This window comes from Chrysemys picta, unplaced genomic scaffold (assembly GCF_011386835.1).
Source record: "Chrysemys picta bellii isolate R12L10 unplaced genomic scaffold, ASM1138683v2 scaf19, whole genome shotgun sequence".
NCBI lineage: Eukaryota > Metazoa > Chordata > Testudines > Emydidae > Chrysemys > Chrysemys picta.
In genome coordinates, this window is record NW_027052726.1 from 348,982 (window position 1) to 372,703 (window position 23,722).

Genomic DNA, 23,722 nt, shown 5'->3' on the forward strand with positions numbered 1-23,722 from the left:
CAAGCTGCCCAGCACTTTGAGACATGGCAGCTCCTCCATCATTTCCCAGATCTGGGTTCCAGGACGCTCTTAGGGGCAGTGCACAGACCCTGCTCCCCGTGACCCACAGACACACCTGGCAGGTGTGGGGACAGGAACGCTGGCCAGCTGCAAAGCCACCAGGTCCTTCAGGCCACGAGCGCTGGGGGGCTCATAGCATTTCTCAGACCCTGGTGGCATTTGCAAATGTGCTCAGTACTGGCCTCCCTTTGCGCCCGCTGAGATCAACAGAACGGCTCCTTCCCGCCCCCCATGGGAGCAGAGTTAGGCCGATGCTGGGCGCTCTGGACACCACCACCCAGTATGTCCCCTCCTCGCCAGGCCTTTGGTGGGCAGCGAGCCGCTATAGCTGGCACCTACGGGAGAGCGGCTATGCATGGGGGTGGGGAGGGCTGGCACAAGCAGCGGTTCCTGGGCTCAAAGGCCCCTCGTGCTGCCTGTGAGCGGGAGGGAGGGAGGGTCCCAGGGTACCTTGACGTAGTGATCCTTGGAGCCGGTGACGACCAGGTCATGGTTGCTCGCAGTCTGGTTCACAGTGAGACACATCACAGGCCCGATGTGGCCGGTCAGCTTCCCGATAGGCTGCAACCTACAAGCAGGAGCCCGGGGTGCGCTCAGCAGGAGGCGCTCGTTCCTGCAGGCCCTTCGCTGGCCCAGTCTCCAAGGCTCCCAGCAGGGACCCTCCCAGCCCCAGGCCCCTCTCCACCATCCCAAGCAGAAGTGGGGACCTCGGGCTCCGGGGTGCAGAGCACGGAGCAATTTCGGGGATACCACATCTCTCAGCACCATGGGCCGTGACTGTGGCCTTGGGCTAGGGGCAGGGAGCTGGGCTCAGATGCGGTGTCAGGGGGTGACCGGCTTGTCCACCGATCTCCTAAGGCAGGGGCGGGGAAAGCTACGGCCCGCAGGCTGGATCCAGCCCGTTAGTTAATTTCATCTGGCCCGTGGCGCCCTCTCCCACCACCCGCTGCAGGGGAAGCCCCAAGCCTCCACGCCCCCCTGGCAGGTAAGTGGCCCGTGATTGATTTTTCCTGTGGGTCAATGGCCAGTGACAGAGAAAAGGTTCCCCACCCCCTGCCCTAAGGGCTGCAGCTGGGAGAGGAGCACTGGGTCCTACTTTCAGCCACCCTTGGGCGTGATCAGCAGCTGCTGGGGCTGATTCATAGATTCTAGGACTGGAAGGGACCTCGAGAGGTCATCGAGTCCAGTCCCCTGCCCGCATGGCAGGACCAAATACTGTCTAGACCATCCCTGATAGACATTTATCTAACCTACTCTTAAATATCTCCAGAGATGGAGATTCCACAACCTCCCTAGGCAATTTATTCCAGTGTTTAACCACCCTGACCGTTAGGAACTTTTTCCTAATGTCCAACCTAGACCTCCCTTGCTACAGTTTAAACCCATTGCTTCTGGTTCTATCCTTAGAGGCTAAGGTGAACAAGTTTTCTCCCTCCTCCTTATGACACCCTTTTAAATACCTGAAAACTGCTATCATGTCCCCTCTCAGTCTTCTCTTTTCCAAACTAAACAATCCCAATTCTTTCAGCCTTCCTTCATAGGTCATGTTCTCAAGACCTTTAATCATTCTTGTTGCTCTTCTCTGGACCCTTTCCAATTTCTCCACATCTTTTTTAAAATGCGGTGCCCAAAACTGGACACAATACTCCAGCTGAGGCCTAACCAGAGCAGAGTAGAGCGGAAGAATGACTTCTCGTGTCTTGCTCACAACACACCTGTTAATACATCCCAGAATCATGTTTGCTTTTTTTGCAACAGCATCACACTGTTGACTCATATTTAGCTTGTGGTCCACTATAACCCCTAGATCCCTTTCTGCCGTACTCCTTCCTAGACAGTCTCTTCCCATTCTGTATGTGTGAAACTGATTTTTCCTTCCTAAGTGGAGCACTTTGCATTTGTCTTTGTTAAACTTCATCCTGTTTACCTCAGCCCATTTCTCCAATTTGTCCAGATCATTCTGATGTAGTGCAAAGCCCAAGACAAACAAGCTAAGCTGCTCCACGCTGGGGTTTGTGCCACTGCAGCTTCCCCCGGTGCCAGTCCAAATCCGCCCCTGCCTCAATAACACAGCTTCCAGCCGGGAGGGAGCGGGCCCCCGCTCAGCCCAGAACGACTGCTCCCTCTGCCTACGCAGCACCCGTCTGCCTCCCCACAAGAGCTGCCCTTGCCTGGGGGCCCGAGTTAGCCCCGCCCGGACCTGTTGAGCTCCCAGATGCGGACAGAGTTCCCGGCGGCAGCGTAGAGCATGGTGCCGGTGGGGTTGAGTGCGATCTGGTTGATCTGGTGCTCGCCCTGCACGCTGGCGATGGTGCGGGTGGTGGTCCCAGCACAGGCGTCCCCAGAGATCACCTGACCTGAAGAGCTAAGCCAAAGAGACAAACAGGTGAGCCTCAAGGCAGAGACCCTCGGGGGAGGGAGGGGGCAATTTACACAATGTGGAATGGAAGATCTAGCCCGTTGTGGACTGATTAGAAGGCGTCTGTCCCCAGCCATCTATAGGGGGAAGCAACGCCACTTCCTGGCCATATGCAGTGCCAGTGGTGCCAGGATGAGACCCCCCCGCTCAGTCCCACGTCCCCTCAAGCCGGGAGCAACGGCACAGCAAGGGTGACCCAGGCAGCAGCTTGCGGCACCCAAGGGAGGTGCCTTGCCGCGCAGCCAGCCAGACCCGTACCAGCAGGCATGCCAGCTCCACGCCCAGGGCGGAGCGACACAAACCCCACCCCTGGCCTGGAGTTGATGTTGACAGGCAGCCCAGGCATGTTCCCGCCCAGGGCTGGCGCTTCCATTTAGGCGACCGCACCAGGATTGGGGGGGGGGGAGGGGCGGCAATTCGGCGGCGGGGGGTCCTTCCGCGCTCCGGGTGTTCGGCGGCAATTCTGCAGTGGGTCCTTCACTTGCTCCAGGACCCGCCGCCGAAGTGACCCGAAGACCGGGAGCACAGAAGGACCCCCCCCACCGCTGAATTGCTGCCGACGACCGGGAGCACAGAAGGACCCCCCCACCGCTGAATTGCCGACAACGACCGGGAGCACAGAAGGACTCCCGTCTAGGGCGCCAAAAACCCTGGCGCCGCTCCTGTTCCCGCCAGTCAGATTGGGGAAGCCTAAAAGAGAAGTCTCAGTCTGTGGCTGGGCACCAGAGAGAGGGGCTGTTTCGCTGGGGTCTGGAAACGGCGCTGGCAGCTGCAGATGGGTCATTACCCGTCCCTGATCAAAGCAACTGTAGGGTGCACGGTGCCCCCCGAAACAGACGAGAGGAGCAACTTCCCTGAGAGCAGAGCACCAAGCCACGGAACCTCCACGAGCCAGGCCAGGCTAGAACGACCAGCATTGCAGCATTCCTAGACTCAGCCCTGCAGACCAGCCCGGCCACTTGGCCTTTGAAATGCTGCCCTGAGTGCAGAACGCTGGCAGGGCAGCGCGTCGAGCTTGGCCAGGCCCACAGGGCAGCCTCGGTGCGTCAGGTACTTACGTGAGGGTGCGGATGCACTTGGCCGAATCCCGGATATCCCACACCTTGATGTAGGAGGTGGAGACAGTGAAGACCAACCCTGAGTGGCTGCAGTACTTGATGGACACCACATTATTGGGGTGGCCCTTTAGCGAGGCGATATCCTGGCCCGTCACCAGGTTCCACATTTTGCAGCTCCGGTCTGCGGGAGGAGGCAGGAGCACATGACACTGCGGGACCCTTCCTGTCCTCAGCAAAGGATCCCCATGGCTCCCTCCCCCCCGCCTCCCCCTGCTCCCACGAGTGCCCCAGGGGAGCTCAGTCCCTGTGGCCCATCCAGCCTCTGGCACCTCTGCCAGAACTGCCAACGGGGGGAGCGTCTATTAGTGCCAGGTGCGAGGTGAACATCCAGCCACTAGGAACCGGGCAGAGACCCCAACAACTCGCTTCAGGGATGTCACCACACAGCTGTTCAGCCTAATGACTCGTGCAGCATTGCTGCCCTCTGCTGGGGGGACCCAGAACTGCACCGGCCCGTTGTGGCTTTCAGGCAGGCCGGTGCCGTCTGAGCAAGAGGCTCCTGTCCTGCCCCCGCAGTTTGGGGTGGCTCAGCCCCTCCCCTGGGTAACAGGCTCACTCCCCAATGATCACACCCAGAGCTCAGCAGCCGGCCCGCCCCTGAGGCGCGCACCTTTGGATCCGGAGAAGAGCAGCTCGTCGGTGGCGTCCACGCAGAGAACGGGCTTGGAGTGTCCTTCCGCCACGGAGATGCACTGCAGCAGGGCCGTCCGGGCGCTCCTGGCACCGCCCACGGGGTTAATGAGGCCCTTTCCGTGGGAGAGAGAGAGCAAGGGTGTCAGCAGGAGGGCGCTGGCTGGGTGACCCAGGACGAAGCCAGATCCCGCCCCACCAGGCTGCCAGGGCCTGCTAGCGGGGCTCCGGAGCAAAGCAAACCACAGACAGAAGCTGCTGGGCAGCCTGCTCCCCAGACAGGCCCCCCGGGGGCAGGTCACACCCCGTTGGTGCTAAGGGCTCAGGGACTTGTGCAGACCCTGCCTTGGCTTGGGGCAGGGGCTTGGAAAGGAAACGGGCTTCACCCCCTGGCCATCTCGCTGCTGGCACAGATGAGCTACCCCCCTCCCGCCGTGAGAGCTGTGGGTGGCCCCTGTGCCCCATCCAGGCAAGATCCCAAAGCCAACAGAGTCCAGGGTGCTGCATGGCACACGCTGCCCCATCCCCTGTGGAGTCAGAGACTAGCAGGGACAGGCTGGCTCCGGACCCAACCCCCAGAACCTCCAGGCTTGAACAAACTGGGGCCCTGCTCCAGCCGCGCTATGTGGGGCATAAGAGCACCACCCTGTGGCCAGCGGGGGGGAAGCGCCCTCTCTCCATCTGACCCACTCCAGTTTTGCAATGAGCTTCACCCTGTTTTGGCAGATGGGGAAGGGATTTTTAACAGATCACAATCGAATCAATGGCAGAGCTGGGAACGGAGCCCAGGAGTTCTCAATCCCCCGAGAACAGGGAGAGAACCCAGGAATCCTGGCTCCCTGGCCAGGAGACAATCCTGTCTCAAACCAGTTCTAGGCTTTGCCCCAGCAACAGCCAATGGGGCTGTGAGCAGAGTTCAGAGGGAGGTTCTAGAGTGCTGAGCACATGAGAATCGACACCCCTGAGGAAAGAGCCCAGGTGGAAGAGCCCATCATGGAGAGGGTTGATAGCCCCAAAGCAGCTTCCCAGCCAGAATCTCTAAGCACCTCCCCTCCTCCCAGCAGGGTTGGATTACAGGTGGGGACACTGAGGCAAAGGGAGGGGAAAGGGCTAGCCCAGGGTCACACGGCACATTTGTGGCATGGTTGGAATGGATTTTTTGAGGGGCGCTGAGCACCCACTACTCCAGCTGATGGTGCTCAGGGTGTCAGAGTCAGGCCCACGGTGACTCAAATAGGCACCCAAAGGCCAGTGGGGAGATGCTCCTCTGCCAGCCTGGCCCTTTTGATGTGCAGGGAATGGGGGAAGGAGAGTTGTCCTGGCACAGACACTGCCTTGGGCTAGCGTAATTGGTTCTATGTGGCTCGTGTTGCAAACCCAGGCATGCTGGGGGCAGAGCCAGGGCCTTAGCACACCCCATTAGGGGAACTCTGGGTTGTGGCATAGCCGGCAAGCAGCCCTTTGGGAGGTTGCAGTGAGTTAGAGCAACCCCAAGGCTGCTCTAATATATCTGGGAGGCTGCACAGGCCTCAGCAGCAGCCACAGGATCCTCGGTGCCAAGAGGCTGCACCCCAGGTGTTTACTCTTTGCAGATGGGGAAACCGAGGCACAAGACAGGGATAACAATCCTGACCAGCCTCGCCATGGGTGCTGGGAGGCTGAAGCCACGTTTGTCAAGTGCTTGGAGATGTCTGAACTGAAGGTGCGAGAGAAGACACACACACACACACATCATAGCCTGGACCCTCCAAGCATCCACCCGCTCCAACAGCTGGCCTGCCCTGCCTCTTGCAGCTAGGCCAGACACAGCACAAGATAGCATCACTACCCGCCCTGCCCTCGAGGCAGAATAGAGCATGCAGCTGCCCCCATTCAGTGAAAGCACCGTATGCTATCCGCTTAAACCACCAGCACTGCATTTCAAGACGATGGCTCAGACCTTAAGGCACTGGAGACCAGAGGCAGAAAGGGACTTCCACAGCCGGACATGGCATGCAAGGGCCATGCGGGGAAGCAGAGAGAAGGAAAGAGGGACACACAGCGAGCAAGAGCAGCACCAGGACAGAGTCCCAATAGATTTAGCAAAGAAGCAAGGCCCAGAGTTTGGCCAGCACGGATTCAGCATGCAGGGCAGGGGGAGGGAAATGCGAGAAGCAGGAGAGTTCTAATCAATAGAAAGTTGTATGTACCTCAACACCTCCGAGACCGAGGAATCGCTGTCGTCAGACCTAGGGACAGAAAATTAGCAGGATTACGGGAGAAAAAATCCCGGATGAGAGAGGCAGCAGCGGAGTCAGAGAGTGGAGTGTTGTTATTGCATCCAAGCTAGCGGGGTAGAGAGGGAGGAGCGGACACAGAAAACCAGAGAGGAAAGGGGCAGAGGAGCAGGAAGGGACACGTGGCTCGGACACAAGATCTTTCAGGCTGGACTGGAGTCATTCAGCCAGAAGGGACTGTTACAATCACCCAGTCTGACCAGTACAGTGCACGCCTGAGGCCTCGCCCGGGGATTCCTGCATCCAGTCTTCATTTAATCTTCCCATGGAACCCCCCGTCTCATCACTGCCACCAGCCATCCAACCTAGCCCCTCAGGTTCCGCACTCCGGGTTTTGGGGTACGGCTGGGGCGTTCTGACACGGTCCGGCTCTGCGCTATCGTGCGGTCTGATAGCAGGCGGGATGGGGACCAGGGGCTGGTCCTGAGCTGCAGGCAGCGCCATGGGCTCCCCCAGGTTAGAACATCGCCGCCAAACTGGGATTCTGCAGGGAGGCAGATGGGAGGTGGTTGCTACCAGCTCCCATAGGGCCAGGTCCTCGGGAGCTGTAAATCAAAGCCGCTCTGCTGCCCCCACGGCAGCTAGGCCAATTTGCACCCGTGCAGGGGCTGGCCCGTGACGGTCAAAGGCAGTCCTAAGGTGGGCTCGTTCCTCCGTAGAAACCAAAGGCTGACACTGGAGAGCACCCCCACCCCACCTCCGAAGGGTCACAGCTCCTGGCACCAGGAGCAATCGGAGCACCTACGGGCCCCTGGCAGAAAGCTCACCCCACCCAGAGCAGCCAGGTCACCTCCTGAGGGGGACCGGGACCTGTGAGCAGCCAGAATCTCCCCACAGAGCACAGTGGGAGAGGGAGCAGGGCCCAGAAGGGGCAGGTGCGATGGCACAGCCAGTGCCACACAGAACCGGGGTAGGGCTGACTGGGAAATGGCTTCCCCACCGCCTGGGGACCCCTGCCAAGCCCAGCGCCGACGAGCCCCACGCTTCGCTGGGGACGGGATGGCGGCTTAGTGTCCTCAGCTAGAGCCCCCTGGACCCACCTCACCCGCTTTATAACTGCAGCCAAACCCACCCAGCAGCGTCCCTGCGGGTGAAATTCTCCTCTGCCAGCAGCCAGTGTGACAACCGCCATCTTGGCCAACACACTGGGGCCTGAACCAGGGCCCTCCAGAGCTACCAGCAGGAGCTAAAGAGCCCAGGGCCGCTAGTGGGGCTTGTGACAGCCCCAGCCCCCCAGGGGATCCCCACGGGCCCAGCGGGGGACCAGGCACTGCTACGTGTGCGCACACAACGCTAAAGGCCAGGGCACCGCTTCAGGCCTGTTCTGAGGGCTCTAGCAGTGCAATGTTACGACGAGCCTCCAGCTGGATCATCTACAGGGAGGGCATCTGCCACCCCAGGCTCTCAACAGCAGCTGCTTCTGCCTGAGCTAAAGGCCCAGGCTTGGCAGCTCAGGGGCAGCCCCGAGACAAGGTCCAGCCAGTAGAGGGGGACCAAAGACCCCCCCTCCATATCAATGGGGTTATAGACAGGTCTGGCATAGGGCCCCTGCCCAGGGAGATGCTGCCCCATGTGAAGTTCTACTGCACCGGTATCGCAGCTCTCTGCCTTCACCCTGGTCGCTTCATGAGCCCGGCAGGAGCCTGGGGCTGACTCCAGCTGGGACTGCCGGGCCCGAGGCAGAGCGGGGACGGTACCTGGGGACAGCCATGGGAGTCACCGTCTGCCATTCACTGCTCTTGGGGCTGGGCTCCCTGGAGCTTCACCCCCCTACCCGCTCCTTGCCCCGCGAGGCTCTTACTTGTCCAGCGCGGAGCCCTGGTTCTGGTTGCTGGTGAGGCGGGAGAAGACGTTGCGGTCATTGCGCGGCCTGGTGGGAGGGGACGAGGGAGGCGTGAAGCCAACGTCCGAAGTCCTGAGCCAGGGTGTTCAGAAAGAGACCCATGATCACAAGCCTGGTCCGGGGATCTACCCCCTGTCCCGCACCTCCACTCAGCACAGGGAGGCCTGCAGTGCCAGCCCATGGTGAAGTGATTATTCCCCTCTATTCGGCACTGGTGAGTCACATCTGGAGTATTGCATCCAGTTTTGGGCCCCCCGCTACAGAAAGAATGTGGACATATTGGAGAGAGTCCAGCAGAGGGCAATAAAAATGATTAGGGAGCTGGGGTACATGACTTATGAGGAGAGGCTAAGGGAACTGGGCTTGTTTAGTCTGCAGAAGAGAAGAGTATGGGGGGATTTGATAGCAGCCTTCAACTACCTGAAGGGGGGTTCCAAAGAGAATGGAGCTTGGCAAATGACAGAATGAGGAGTAATGGTCTCAAGTTGCAGTGAGGGAGGTCTAGGTTGGATATTAGGAAAAACGATTTCACTAGGAGGGTGGTGAAGCACTGGAATGGGTTCCCTAGGGAGGTGGTGGAATCTCCTTCCTTAGGGGTTTTTAAGGTCCGGCTTGACAAAGCCCTGGCTGGGATGCTTTAGTTGGGGATTGGTGCTGCTTTGAGCAGGGGGTTGGACTAGACGACCTCCTGAGGTCCTTTCCAACCCTGATATTCTATGATTCTATGGCACAGCTGGATCCAGCACTCAGCGTCGTGCCTGGGCAAAGCCGAGTGCACAGGCCGGTCCCCGATGGGGAGCTAGGCCCATGTGCTCTCCAGCCTCTCCCCACTCACCTGGCAGGCTGCCCCCGGTCATAGGATTTCCTCTGGGTCAGAGGCGAGGTGTCCGAGCCACGGGACTGCCTAGGGCTAGAACAGAGCAAGACCAGATCAGCAATCGCCCCTCCTTGGGGCCAGGGCCCTTCAGCACTGAACAGGCCTACTCCAGAGCAAGCGAGCCGAGAGCCCTGGGGCAGCGCACAGATCCACCTCCCGAGCCAGGGGTCCAGCGGGCTGGATCAGGCCCCGGCAGGGCCCAAGGCCAGGCCAGCGGCCCCGGCTAAGGGTTTGCGCTGTGAGCGCAGGTCCTGTTGGCTTCATCACCGAGACTGCTGCTGGAGAAGGCAGCTCCGTGCCTTCGATAAGAGGGCTGTGGAGACTGGACGCCCAACTCTGTCCGACAGCAGAACCCGGTTTGTGCCCGCCTTCCCCAGGCCCCGTCCCCCCGACGGGCAGTTTGTGGACACTGGCAATCCAAGATGGCAGAGCAAGCTGGCCCCACCACTGCATGCTGGGACAGGCTGGCTCGACTGAGAGGAGTCCAGACTCAAGGCTCCAAGGGCAGAATACGATGGCCCAGCCCACCTCTTCCCCCAAGGGCCTGTAAGCACGTGGGGCCCATGCTTGCCAGGGCTTACAAGGTGCTGCCGCGGGTGGGCAGGCTGATGGTGCGGGAGACCTTATCCTTGTAGTAGGAATCCCGGATGGAAAAGCCGATCCCGTCTTCCTTGATCTCCATGAGGGACACCAAGGACTTGGTGATGTTCTTGGTGGAGATGTCCAGCGTGGGTCCCAGGCACTCGGCCGACACAGCCTTCATCTGGCCTGACAGCTTGGGTTCCCCCTATAGCGTGGCTCAGGGAGGGGTGGGCTGAGAGCCGAGGAGTTCACTGCCCCGAGGGTAGCACGTGGAGTGAGTCTGAGACGCTGGCGCCCCTGGGCCATTCAGTTCCAAGAAGCCTCTGGGGCCAAGCACCCAGCAGTGGCAGATCTACAGAAACCTTTCAGTTGGGCCCCGGTTGCCAGCATTAACGTTTCATGAGCTCATTAATGAGGGCAACAGGAAGTACCCCCTGAGCAAGGCTGAAACGTGTATGGCCCAGAGTGCCGGAGCAGCTCTCCCAGGAAGATTCGGCACATGGAGGGACTGGTCCAGTCAATTAGCCTCTGGGAAGGGCGCACAGCACCAGGGTGTCACATGGGTTTTATTTGCTCCCAGAGGAGGGCTAGACAGCACCAGGGCACCTTGCCTGGATTCAGGGAAGACCAGTACAGCTCAATGATGTGGCATTTGGGGGTTTAAAGTGGGCTCTACGACTCAAGGAGCCATTTATAGGGCCAAAGTAACACGCCAGGCACGGCTGTCACCAGGAGACCAGACCCCGGGCTATTTCAGTTCCAGACTCAAGACATTCCTCCCATAGAGAAGACTCCCGCCAAGGGCCACCGCCCAGCCGTGAGCACAAAGGGAGAGGGGGTACAATGGACCAAAGACCCCACATCTGGATGTTAAATGGCCCTGTCTGTGGCTGTGAACTGACCTTGAACTTGAAGTCGTCCTGGCTGGCCGAGCCCTTCATGGTGAAAGGCTGGGAGAAGCTGTAGGAAACAAAGGGTTAAATGGCCGATCCCCTTTAAGGCTTAACTTAAAGCTAAAGGAAGAAACCACTGCCCATCACCCCCACCCCATAACACCCTATCACCAGCCCGGCTACGGTTCCTCCTCCCATTCCCCGAGGTACAGCCCATCCCCCGGTCCCTTTCGGGGCCCTCTTCTCTCCCAGCTCCGTCTTGCCCCTGGCCCTCAAGAGGAACGATTACTGGGACAGTTCTGTACAGCCCCTGCACGCCTGGGTTTGAGCACGGCCAGTCATCGCGTGTGAGTAGCCTGTGCACCGTCGGGTCACACGTAGGAGCTCCGAGGGGCTGGAGCATGCTCGGTGCAGACAGAACCTGGAGAATTTAGCTGCCAAGCTCTAACGGGTCTACCTTGCCAATGAGTGCCACAGAGATGCGCCCCCCTCCCTCCATAGATCCCGCCGCTCAGGGGCGCACGAGGCTGGGACACTGCACGCTCCCTGGTGCGCTTACCTCCCCTCCGAGGCCAGGCTGAACTCCCAGATCTCCTCGTCCGTGCTGGCGTAGGACGTTCTCTGCACAAGGAACGGCCGACAAGGGTGCGTCAACGCGACAGAGGGTGGGAGGGCACCGCACTGGGCTGGTCCGATCAGAGCCAGCCAGCAGGCGGTTGCCAATCAGCGTGTGGCCCTTTACGTCCTTGGGACCCCCCCAGACCACTGCTATCATTAACTCTTTGCCACCAAAGCGCCATCAGTGCATCCTCACGGCTGGACAGGCTGTGACCATGTGGGCTGATACGTCTGGATGAAGCGGGCCTATCACTCCTGCACACAGGGTCAGAGCAATGCCAAGAGCCCTGGGGTGGGCTCCATCTGTCCCAATGGGCAGACGTGCCATCTGTAGGGGCAGGGAAACACCCCAAGCCTTCCCAGCTGCTGCCAGCCCCAGGCCCCACATCAGCGCTGCCGGCTGCTTTGCCAGCCAATGCCCAGTACTCACGGGGGTCCCCAGGAGGGAAAAGCCCAGCACCCACCTTGCTGCACGTTGTGGATGAGCGCCTGCAGCTCGGGGTGGGACTCCGCTTTCTCCCGCAGGGCATCCAGGATCACATGGTTCTGGGAGGAGCCGGTCACATCCGTTTGTCTCAGGCGCCCTTCCAGCAGGCGAATCTGGGCTTCTTTCTGAGCCACCTGCAGCCCCTGTTTGGCGGGAGCAGGAGGTTACCTTCCGTCCAGCACACAGGACGGGCCAGTGGGTGGGACGGGGAATCAGCTCCTGGCTTCAGTCCCTGTCCCTGGGCACAGATGCAGGTTCCACACCAGCCTCACTCAGCTGCTGCTTGTACCCCTGTGACAATGCGGTTCTGGCGGAACCCAACTGAGAGTGCCAACTCAGGACAAATTGCTCAAATAGGGCAGTTACAGCCCAAGGCTGGGGTTTTTTCCACCTCTAAGGCAAACCAAACCAGCCAGACTAGGAGGACTTCGATCTCACCCCACTGGCTAACCGCAAGTCTCACAAGCGGTCTCCTTAGACACTCCAATTTCCCAGTATTACCACCAGTGCCACTCGTTATGGGGACAAATGGTTATGAAAAGCAATACCGCAGTAAAAGAAAAAAGGTTCTCCTGATCCCAAAGAACCAAGCCCCAGACCCAGGTCAATATACAAATCAGATCTTTCTCACAAATCACGCTGTTGCCAATCCTTTAGAATCTAAAGGTTTATTCATAAAAGGAAAAAGATAGAGAGGAGAGTTAGAATTGGTTAAATGGAATCAATTACATACAGTAATGGCAAAGTTCTTGGTTCAGGCTTGCAGCAGCAATAGAATAAACTGCAGGTTCAAATCAAGTCTCTGGAATACATCCCCCGCTGGGATGGGTCCTCAGTCCTTTGTTCAAAGCTTCAGCTTGTAGCAAAGTTCCTCCAGAGGTATGAAGCAGGATTGAAGACCAGATGGAGATGAGGCATCCGCCTTATATAGGGTTACCATATTTCAGCAAGCAAAAAAGAGGACGGGAGGAGCCCCGCCCTAGCCCCTCCCACTTCCCGCCCCCCCAGAACCCCCAACCCTCCCCCCGTTCCTTGTCCCCTGACTGCCCCCTCCTGGGACCCCTGCCCCTAACTGCCCCCCAGGACTCCACCCCCTATCTAAGCCTCCCTGCCTCTTGTCCCCTGACTGCCCCAACCCTTATCCACACCCCCACCCCCAGACAGACCCCTGGGACTCCCACGCCCCATCCAACCACTCCCCACCCCCTGACAGCCCCCCCCCCAGAACTCCCAACCCATCTAAACCCCTCTGCTCCCTGTCCCCTGACTGCTCCGATCCCTCTCCCCACTCCTGCCCCCTGACAGCTCCCCCCCAGAACTCCCAGCCCCCCACTCCTTGTCCCCTGACTGCCCCCTCCTGGGACCCCTGCTCCTAACTGCCCTCCAGAACCCCACCCCCTACCTAAGACTCCCTGTTCCTTGTCCCCTAACTGCCCCCTCCTAAGACCCCCCCCAACTGCCCCTCAGGACCCTACCTGTACCCTGACTGCCCAAAACTTTCTCCACTCCCCCCAAAAAGCCCCCCCCTGAACTCTCGACCCTCCCCCGTTTCTTGACTGTCCCCTCCAGAACCTCCCTGCCCCTTCTCCTGCCCCCTGGCCCCCTTACCCTGCTGCTCAGAACAGGGTGTTGGGCTCTGTGCGAGCCGGACACGTGGCTGCGCTCCCCAGCACAACACACAACCCGGTCCCTGGCCCTGCACAGTGCTGCCGGACCGGGGCGCGGGGCTGCCGGGGAGGAGGAGCTGCCAGCTCAGAATGCAGGGAGGGGGGGAGGAGCTCCTCTACAGCTGCTCCGGAGTACAGCCCGTGACTTTCCTGCAGCCCTCCCAGCCGCTCGCTCTGCTCTGCCGGGGGAGGGGGGAAATCCCGGACATTTTGAGTGATTTACAAATTCCCCCCGGACGCTATTTTTAGCACAAAAAGGAGGACATGTCTGGGTAAATCCGGACGAATGGTAACCCTAGCCTTATATAGTCTTTTCCAGGTGTAAGAACACCTTTGTTCTTACTGTGGAAAATTACAGCAAAATGGAGTCTGGAGTCACATGGGCCAGTCCCTGCATACTTTGCTGAGTTACAAGGTGTATCTGCCTTCTCTCAATGGGTCCATTGTATAGCTGATGGTCCTTAATGGGCCATCAAGCAGGCTAGGCAGAGCTAACACCATTTTGTCTGGGATGTCACCCAGCAGCATAGCAGAAGTTTGAAATACAGACAGTATAGAGCCAATATTCATAACTTCAACTACAAAATTGATACACACATATAGACAGCATAATTATAACCAGTAAACCATAACCTTGTCTTAGACACCCCATTTGACCCCCTTTATACAAGATCTGGGTGCCACTACAGGACCTTGGTTGCAACAATGATCTATATTGTCCCAGAGGATATCAATAACGTCACAAACCCATTCCCCTCTCTGGGTCCAGCAGCACACAGGCCAGGCAGGCCTCTCAGTCTCCCTCACCCACGCACAAAGGATGCCCCAGGCGCAGCCAAATAGCCCTGGCTCCAAACCTGACCTGCAGCAATTGTGATCCCACACTAACAGGGGGCCTCCTGGGATCCCATGTTCTGCGACCCACCCCACAGAGCTGCACCCCCACTTGAAGGCCCTTTGCCTGACCTTATCGATGGATGCCTTGAGGAAGTTGTCCAGCAGGAGGCGCGCCTCGGCCAAGGAGCAGGAGCTGATCATCACGGAGGTGTCGGTGGAGTCCAGCTCCTCCTACGGTGCAAGAGAGACCCCAAGGGAGGGGAATTAGAACGGCGCTGAGGGCGGTGAAGGGCAGAAAGCAGAGGGCCAGCAGAGACACCAGCACCACGGAACTGGGAGGGGTTCCTTGACTGGCTGACGCCGGCAGGGACGCAGGTGCTCTGCGAGCAGGCGGCAGGGAAGACGACTTGCATGCCAATACTGTGCATGAGCACTCACACTGGACGTGTGCCTGGAACCAGGCCCCTGATTGGGCCATCTATGGGGACTGAACCACACACCTGCGGATTTAAAGAAGAGGAGCTTCCTAGCCAGGTGACCAGAGCAGACCAAGGGCAGGTTTACACTGGGAACTTATACCAGCATAGCTATGTCTCTCCAGGGTGTGAAAATCCTGCCCCCCGCATCCCAGAGAGTGTAGCTCTGCCGACCGAACTAAACAGCCACCTCCTTGGGAGGTGGATTACCTACTCCGACAGGGAACATCTACATCTAAAGCCTTGCAGCTGTAGCAGATTAAGCGTAGACATATACTAAAAACCTGTTTATGACCTCCAGCTGCTAGGAGGGGAGCAGAGAGCTACACTGTGCTGAACCTGGGTCAGACCCCCCCATGTCATTAACGGTGCATCCACACAGCAAAGAAAAACCCACAGCAGCGAGCCTCTGGCCAAAGGATTTGGGCTTGCACTACGGGGCTAAAAGTAGCAGTGTAGACATTCCTGCTCATGGGCTCCAAGACCCTCCAGAGCCCAGGCTCCAGCCCTTGTGTGAATGTCTACACTCTTCGTTTTAGCCCCGTAGCCCTGCGAGCCAAGGCAATGGATCCAGGCTCTGAGACTTGTGCTGTGGGGTTTGCCTTGCAGCACAGACACCCGACAGGTGCCAGGTGCCTCATTATTAGGCTATTGTTTCTCTGTGGAAATATTTGATTAAACACAAATTTCCTTTCTGGTCAAAATCCCACCCTCCCTTTACAAAAAACTGACATCAGAAAAGAGACTCAATGTTTGACAACAGCTTTCAGCACAAGTTCGCGGTTTCAGAAAAGGGAAACTCTTTCCCAAGACCCCCAATTTTTTTGCCTTAAACCATCAAAACTGATTTTCAAAAACCACAAAAATTCCAGTTTCTCGGGGGGGGGGGGGCGGAGGGGAGGAGAAACTGATTTTTTTTCCCCCCTGGGAAATTTCAAAAGAAAAACTAAAAGGGTTTGAGATTTCCTACAAAAGCAAACAGCATCTTCAACCCTCTCCCACGGCTACACCTGGAGTTGGCTCTGAATACCGGGCTGCCCCCTGGGCTTGGCTTCGGTCTAGGCTACAGGAACGCCACTGTGGAACTGGGCTGGGTCGAGGCAGTTTCTCACAGGAGGTTGTGTTGCCGTATACGCAGGGAATGGAGAAAGCCCATGTTCTAAGCATGTTTGGAGCCTGGCGGCGACCCAGGCTGGAGCCTGGTGCTGATATGGGTTTTTCTGTGCACACAGACAGGATTGAGCGTGGCTAGACCACGCCTTGCCCGCAGCACTGGATACACCATGGGTACATTTGTCCCATGGTACGGACAGGGCTTCCACTGACTCCAGCATGTGCAGAACTCCCATCAGGGCTGTTGGGCCTAGCAGCTGGTGGTGGACATCATGCTCTCCGCAGCCGTCCCTTCCACAAATAAACCATCCAGCACCGATGGAGACCCTGGTGGACCAACATATAAGGGGCTTCCTAAATCCTGGCCCCGACCTTGCAGACCGTGCAGCGGAAGAGGGCTGATTCTTGGCCTCTGCTGGTCCAAGCCAAGCCACAGCCATGTCCGTTAGCCTGGCACCCACGGGCCTACGGCTGCCTATCGCACCAGCCCCGTGCGTGCTCAGGCACCTGCTGAACTGGGCTTTATACAGCCGTCATCAGCAAACAAGCAGAGAAAGCAGCCAGACTGCAACAGCTGCTCTGTGACATTTCTGTAGGGAGGGGGCGAGCTCTGGGGGCTAAGAGCAGGGAGCCAGCTCGGCCCTGACTCCCTGCGTGACCCACGACAGAACGTTTCAGCCCAATAGTTGGAGCTTAGAAAGCAAGAGGACCCTGCAAACCTGCCTCCTGCACCCCTTATGCTTAAACTGCCTAGAGGAAGAGTCCAGCCAGCCAGCCTCCTACTCACGCCCAGTCCCCACCCCAACTATCAACCAGCCCCCAGAGCACCCCCTTTCCCTTACAGCATACAATGCCCTGGGGTGATCTCCCCTGCTCCCCCTCCCGTGAGACCAACTCCCCATATACAGACCCCCTGCACCTCACCCCCGCCCGCAGGCCCCCTCCCCCGGCACCTTGGTCTCCTCCAGCTGCATGATGGTGGCCTGGCAGTCGGCGATGCTGTCGGTGATGTAGTCAATGTTGGCGGTCAGCACCTTGATCTCCTCGTTCAGCTCTGCAGGCCCTTCTGCTCCTCCGGGCTCTCCGCCTACAGCTTTCCCCTCTTCCCCTGCAGCAGCGCCAGCTCCTCGCGTTTCTGGGGGGCGGGTGGGAAGGAAACGCCTCAGCCGGCGCTGTCCAGGTGCCAGCAGCCTCCCAGCACTCCTGGCCCTCGGTCATGCTCAGGCCACCCAATCCCCACCAGGGCACTGCCCCCCACACCTCACCTTGATCAGCCGCTCCATGTCCGCCTCCAGGTTGACGATGGTCATCCTCTGCATGACAACGTCAAAGATGCGCCACTCCAGCGACTGCCACTTGAGCCGGGCTGCCTTGCTGAAGGTCTGGCTCATCCCCTTCTTTGGGAACTTCTTCCTGCAGTGGGATGGGACACGGTCAGGGGGCTTCCACCAGGCGGGCGCTCAGCCATCACGCCCGCTAGTGCTCAGGACAGAGGGGCATTTACACATCAGGTCTCCAGCCAATGTGGAGAGTCTCACGTGTCAAACCACATGGCAGAGTCGCCCACGATGACAGAGCGATCGTTTCCCGTGTTCCCACAGAACTCCGCTCCCATCTAACACCCAGGAGCCCGGGGCCTGAGGGCCAAGCAGGGAACGAGGCCGCGGGGGACACGGATTCGGAAGCACTGGTCTGACCTGACGGGCCGAGCCCCATTCACGGAGGGCGAAGGGTCTCCCAGGAAGTGGTCGATTTTCCGGTTCCACTGGCGCACGATGCTGGAGACCGAGCAAGAGTCGGACTCCGATTCCGAGGAGGTGGTGCTGGCGGACCCTCCGCACCAGAGTCCAGCATGGCTGGCTTCTGACTCAGCCTCCCAGAGACCCGGTCCGACATGGGCTTGGCCAGGCGGCGCAGAGCAGAGACCTGGGTGAGAGCAGTGCCTGAGGGCTGGGCCTCCTGGGAACACCCGCAGGGGGCATCGCCCCCCAGCCGCAGAGCGACTCCAACGCTTCTCAGGTGGCAAAGTGAGCCCGGGAGCAGCTGAGCACCTTTCAAGAGAGCTGAGCCTATCTGGGCTGGGTGAAGGTCCAGTACCCTTGGATAGCAGTTTCCCAGAATGCATCAGGAGGGGCTGGGAAGGGGCTGGGATCGAAGCACCGCACCGTCCCGCGAGCTGTACGGGTGCTGGGGCAGGAGGCAGCCTGGACGAGTCACGTGACCAACTCAGCTGCCAGGACCCAGCTCCAGGAAGGAGGGAGGGAGGGAGGGGGACACAGCCTGTTGTGCACGGTCGCACATGGCATGCAGAGAATTCCTCCTTCCTGACCCCAGAAGATCAGCTGCCCCCGGAGGCAGGCGTTTCTTCCCTCACAATCACTGTCATCTCCTGCCTGGTTACTCCTGGCCATAAAACCACCAGGCTCTGTGGGAAATCCACCCCACCCAGGGCCAGCGCCTTGGGAACAACCCAGCATTGGCGGAGCACGACCCACTGGGACAGCGGAGGGGACTATTCCGTCTGGAGAGGCCCCAGGGCCCTACCCTGCCAACGGCCCGATCCAGGAGCCAGGCCTCAGCGCCCACCCAGTCACGGCCCCGTGAGCGGCTCTCCAGACCCCAGCAGGTGCAGGGGCTGGCACTCACCTCCTGGGTTTTCCTTCACAGCACGATTTCCTGCTGCCGCTTCTGAGACTCCAGCGCCCGGATCTGAAACTGCGCGGGAGAGAAGCCGAGCCTCAGTCGAGTCCTGAGCGGGCGTGAGCCGCTAAAGAGGAACCCAGGATCTGGGGTAGAACCCATGGCAGCAATGGGGGAAGGGGAGGGGACCCAGGGCTCCCCCACCCCCTTGCCTGGGGCCAGCACATGGGATGTTCTCAGTGCAGGCCATGGGCCAGATTTTGATCTCACCAGCAGCGGTATAAAACCTGGAGCAACTGGGGCTAATCGGGATTTATTCTGCTGTAACCGATGGCAGCACTGTGGCATTTGTACCTGCCCTGAGCAGCAACCAGAGATGCAGGAGGAAGCAATCACTTCCTCCGACCTGGGGAAGGTGGAACCTGCCACCCCACCAGGTGCTGATCTCAAGGGATGGACAGACAGATGGACATGTGGTTGGGAGAGGGGGACGTGCTGCGCCTTCAGCAGGGGGAGGAGTCCCCAGACAGTCGGTGGAGTGGCTGGTTTCCGCACAGGGTGCCCAGCACACAGCTCCCCAACCAGGCAGGGTTTTGCGCTGTTCTATGCTGCCGGCCCCATTCCTGGCTTCACGGGACCTGCAGGCCTTGGCCGGCCAGTGGCCCAACACGAGCTCTGAGAGGAGGGGGCCTGGGGGCCAAGCCGGGCACTGATCCCAACGGCCGGGCACCCGGAAGAGCTCTAACACACTGTCGAGCAGAGGTAGGGCAGGACTGAACGTGGAATGTTCTCGATGCAGGCGACGGCTGGATTCACATCGCAGCAGCAGCAGTGTAAATCTGGAGCGACTCCGCTAATGTCAATGCAGTTACTCCAGATTTACAATGAGCGTAATAGAGAGTGGAATCCGGTCCTCTGTTGGTACAGCGCTTGCTCCAGATTTCCCATCGCCTTGCTCAGCCATCCCTGCGGCTCAGCCCCAGCTTTGCAGGGCTCCCCTGCTGCCCCATATCCTGAATGGCCCCACTCCCTGTCTCAGCCCTGCCCCGTCACAGGGGCTCCCCTGCCCCTGCCCCACCCTGCGTCAGGGACTCTGGGTGCAGGCTGGCTCACCCAGGTAACTGCTCACCTGTGCACAGGGGAGGGGATCTGACACATCATGCATCAGCGAAGGCTCTCCAGCACCCTCCCATCTGGTTCCAAGGAGCCTGGCTTGGGGCATCTCCCCAGGAAAGGCCCAGACCCATTGGAGAACCCGCACTCCCCGCTGCACCCTGGCCAGCTGGTGTGGGAGCTCAGAGCCGAGTGAGGGGCACAGGCCCCAGCCAGAGCTGCCCTATCTGCAGAGCCTGGCGAGGAGCTGGGTTCTCACCTCCTGCCTGCGCTGCTCCTTCTTCAGCTGGGCGATCTCCCGATTCCGCTTGGTCTCCACCAGCCGCCTCCGCTGCTGCTCCTCCCGCATCTGCTTCATCAGTGCCACCTGCGCCCCCGCCCCCCCCCGACAGCCACACCCAGCATAAGGAGTGTGCACAAGGGGCTGTGCCCATCCACCGTCCCTCCCCAGTTTGAAGAGCTAGCACAAGCAGGCCATGCCCCTCCAGCCCCCTCCTCCTCTGCCCAGCCAGGTACCTTCGCCTTCTTCATCTCTGCCACCTCAGCCTGCAGCTTCTTGAGCTCCCGCTCATAGCGCGACTGGTTCTTGAGCAGGCGAGCACGTTCCTTCTGGGCTGCCTGCAGCTTCTGCAGGTCCCGATTCATCTCCTTCAGCCGCTTCTCGTAGTCCGCCTTGATCTTGTTGGCCTTCTCCTCCGTGTAGCATTCCATGGTGCCTGAAGGGGGTGGCGCAGAGACGCTCAGAGTGCCAGGCTAGGCCGAGCCCATCACGCTCCATCCCACCCAGCTGCCCCCTGGACCCACCAGGCCCCCAGGGAAAGCACCCTCAGTGGGGGGCACTTTAGATTAACTCTTGGCCTCCAGGGACAAGCCTGCCTGGTCCAGCAGCTCAGGAGATGTTCAATGGCCGAGTAGCCCAGACCAGTCATTGCCTGCAAGCCAGAACAATGGGCCTATTTTAGACCAATAACCCCGGCAGCAGAGCAGTGCCAGGCGTGTGCCAGGGACCGCACCGCTCCAGGGACTGGGTGCACACTGTTCTCCTCCAGGCAGCCATTGCTGTTCAGCCCAGAGGGGGATGCTGCTGAGATGAGTTTGGTGGGACTCAGCTGAGAGCAGGTGTCTCAATCACTAAAGTCTCAGTTATAGCATCAGCTGCCCCACTCGGGGAAGATGCCCAGGACTGAAAAACCCTGGAGTTGGAGCTCTCTGCATGGGCAGGCTACGCTGCTGCTCCAGCATTGGAGAGCCACAGTTTCCTCGCTGGGAGGAAGTCAGGAGCAGCTGGGAGCTTGGCCACAGATGCCAGGTGGCTTTGCCTCTTTGCCTGGCCCTGTCTCCCTGACGCGTGTCAGAGCTTGGAGCTCCTCCGAGGGAAGGGACTTTCCCTGGGCCCTACACCCACTGTCTCCCCACAGCCAGCGGGCTGCACAGCTGGGAGGTCACGGGGTCACCAGGCCCAGCCCTGATCAAGAGGCGGGACAAGTGGCACACAACCGAGGAGAAGGATCGATCCCAGGAGCTGGGAAGCCAGACACGGAGCAGCCAGCGGGAATCTCTGGGGACCGCAAGAGGGGCATGGAATGCAGGTGTTAGCGGGGGAATGGTCCCGCTATTGGGGGGAACTTTCCTGGCTTCTGCACTACCCCGGTGAAGTGGGCTAGCGAAAGGATCAGAGTCCTCGCTCCCACTTCCTTTACCCAGAGGCCTCCCTGCCCTTGAGAGCTCCCCTTCCACTCTCCTGTCTGGCAGAGTCCTCGTAAACCCCGACAAGGCGGGGCCCAGGATTCCTGGGGGGCTCGACCCCCAACCCTGCTGTGGTCACCCAGGACAGGGGCTAGGGTGTCCCCACTCCAGGGTACTCTCTCTGCACTGGGCACCTCCCTGACCCACTGATCATTTCATACAATTTAAAGCAAATACAAGTTGTTTAATTAACAATTAACTTTATAAAAGAATAAGGAAAAATGGGAAAGGTTAAAGGAAAACACATCACCCCGCTCTGTGGCAGGGAACATTACAAACAGTGTCTCTGGAACGTCAGGGCAGGTCACCGTCTGTTCCTTGTAGGTCCCAGGCTCCTTCTCAGGCCCTGGCTGTGCTGCAGAGACGCTGCGGGTCGGACACTTGCTCTGGCGGTGGCCACACGCTCTCAGGCTCTAGGTGGCAGGACCCTTCTTCCCAGCGTCGCCCCCGCCCGGTCGGGGTTATGATCCCCCTCCAAGTCTGGCCTGCAAGGCCTCTTGGCTGAGGCGTCTCCCTGTGCTGGGCCCACTGCCCAGGGTCCCCCTCACTCTCCCCAGCTGCTCACCGCACCCAGCTCCGGACGGCTCCAGCTCCACTCGGCCTCAGCCCGGCTGCTGCTGCTGCTGCTCTGCCTCCAGCTCCCTGGGCTGCTTCTCTGGCCCCTCGGGCTCTGGTTGCTGCAGCTCTGCTCTCTCTGGGCTGTGCTCTGGCTTTGGGGCTGCAGCTCTGCTCCCAGCAGCTCAGCTCGGGCCCCTGCTCTCTCCTTAGCTCGGCCCCACCCTGTCTGACCCAGGCAATTCCAGCTCACCCGGAGGACGGGACCCCCCCCCCCCGGCCTCCTGACTCCCTGATTAGCTGCCCGCCCTGTCAATCAGGCTGATCTGGAGCATTGGCCTCTCCCCATTGTCCCTGGGAACTGTCAGTCTCAGGCTCCTGATTTGCCATCGACCCCTCCCCTTTTAGTGCTAGGAGCAGCCAACCAAAACACCCCCACTGAGTGTTAGTAAGGGGGCAACAGTCCCCTTACACAGGGACAGGGCCCAGTTTGGGTCTCATTGGGCGCCGGGAGAACCCCAGGGTTTCTCCTGCCAGCGCTGGCTCAGAGGACCCGTGCGGTGGGATGAGCCGGGGGGTGGAGGGGGCACTGCCCGTACTGAGGTTCTGCAGCACCCGGTCCCTCTCCAGCTGGGTGTCGCGGATCTTGTTCTGCAGCAGGATTAGCTTCTCCTCGGACTGGTGCTTGAGGGTCTGCAGGCGCCGCTGGCTGTTCTCCAGCTCCTCAATCAGCTTCTGCTCGATCTCGATCTCGCAGGTCAGGTCGGCCAGATCAGCCTGGAAATTCACCACTAGAGGTGGGGGGAGAGTCAGTCAGCCAGGCAGCCCCGGGGAGGTCAGGAGGAGAGAGCCAGGCAGCCCTGCACCGGCCTGGAGAGGGGAGGGGCAGTGCCTGGCTCACGGGTCCCCTATGGACTCTGGCATTGCAGAGGAAAGGAGGCAGATGAGGCAGGACTCAGAGGGGATGGCATCTCGCTCCTGCGGTCTTATCCTTGCCTGGGTACCCGAAGGCGAATGCGGGGGGCTGAGGAGGAAGGGACAGAGCTTGGCAGCCAGGCCTGTGCCACTGAGCACCAGCTGAGCCGGACCACCTTAGCACCCTGACTGGCACCTCGTGCACCTCCAGCCAAGACCTGCCCAGCTCACCCTACAGGCCCACTGCAGCCGCCTACCGCCTCCCCAAAAGGGGCACAGCCCTGAGTCACTGCAGATATCCCCGGCCCCAGCCTAAGCACAGAACTGGGCGCCGTGACCTCAGAGTTACCCTTCTCCTCCGCATCGGAGTCCGAGTCCACCAGGCTCTCCTCGCTGCCCGAATCCTCGTCCTCATCCTCACAGCCACTCTCCTCCCGCTCCTCCTCCTCCTGGGAAACAAGCGCAGGGTTAGGGCAGAGATCAGGAGCCTTTGGCCCCTCTCCTATCGTCGCAGGGGCTCAGGCCTCTCCCCATCCGCCACCCCCAGATGTGGGTGAATTAAAGCGATTGCCTCGGAAACCAGTGCCGGAGAGAGGACGTTTGACCCGGGGCCAGGGGCAGGCCTGATCCCTGTGTGCAAAGGGAGTGGGCCATGTCTGGGGAGCTCCCCCCACCCTCCCCGCTGAGATGGCAGCTGAAAATGAAGGACCTGATGAGAACCTCCGGGACGGCTGGGGCAGAGGGGACACGGTTCACGGGACAAAGCCCAGCTGCATGGAAAGGCCTGTGGCTAGTTGCCCTGCCCCACCTATTGCCAGGGTGTCAGATGGCACAGGGCACTGCCAGGGGGCAGAGGG

At 59.8% G+C, this 23,722-nt stretch overlaps 1 pseudogene; it reads right to left on the reverse strand.

Moving 5' to 3' along the window:
- Nucleotides 1-397: 397 nt before the first annotated feature.
- The window catches only part of LOC135977720 (kinesin-like protein KIF21B), a 33,751-nt pseudogene continuing 10,426 nt past the window's right edge, over nucleotides 398-23,722 (reverse strand).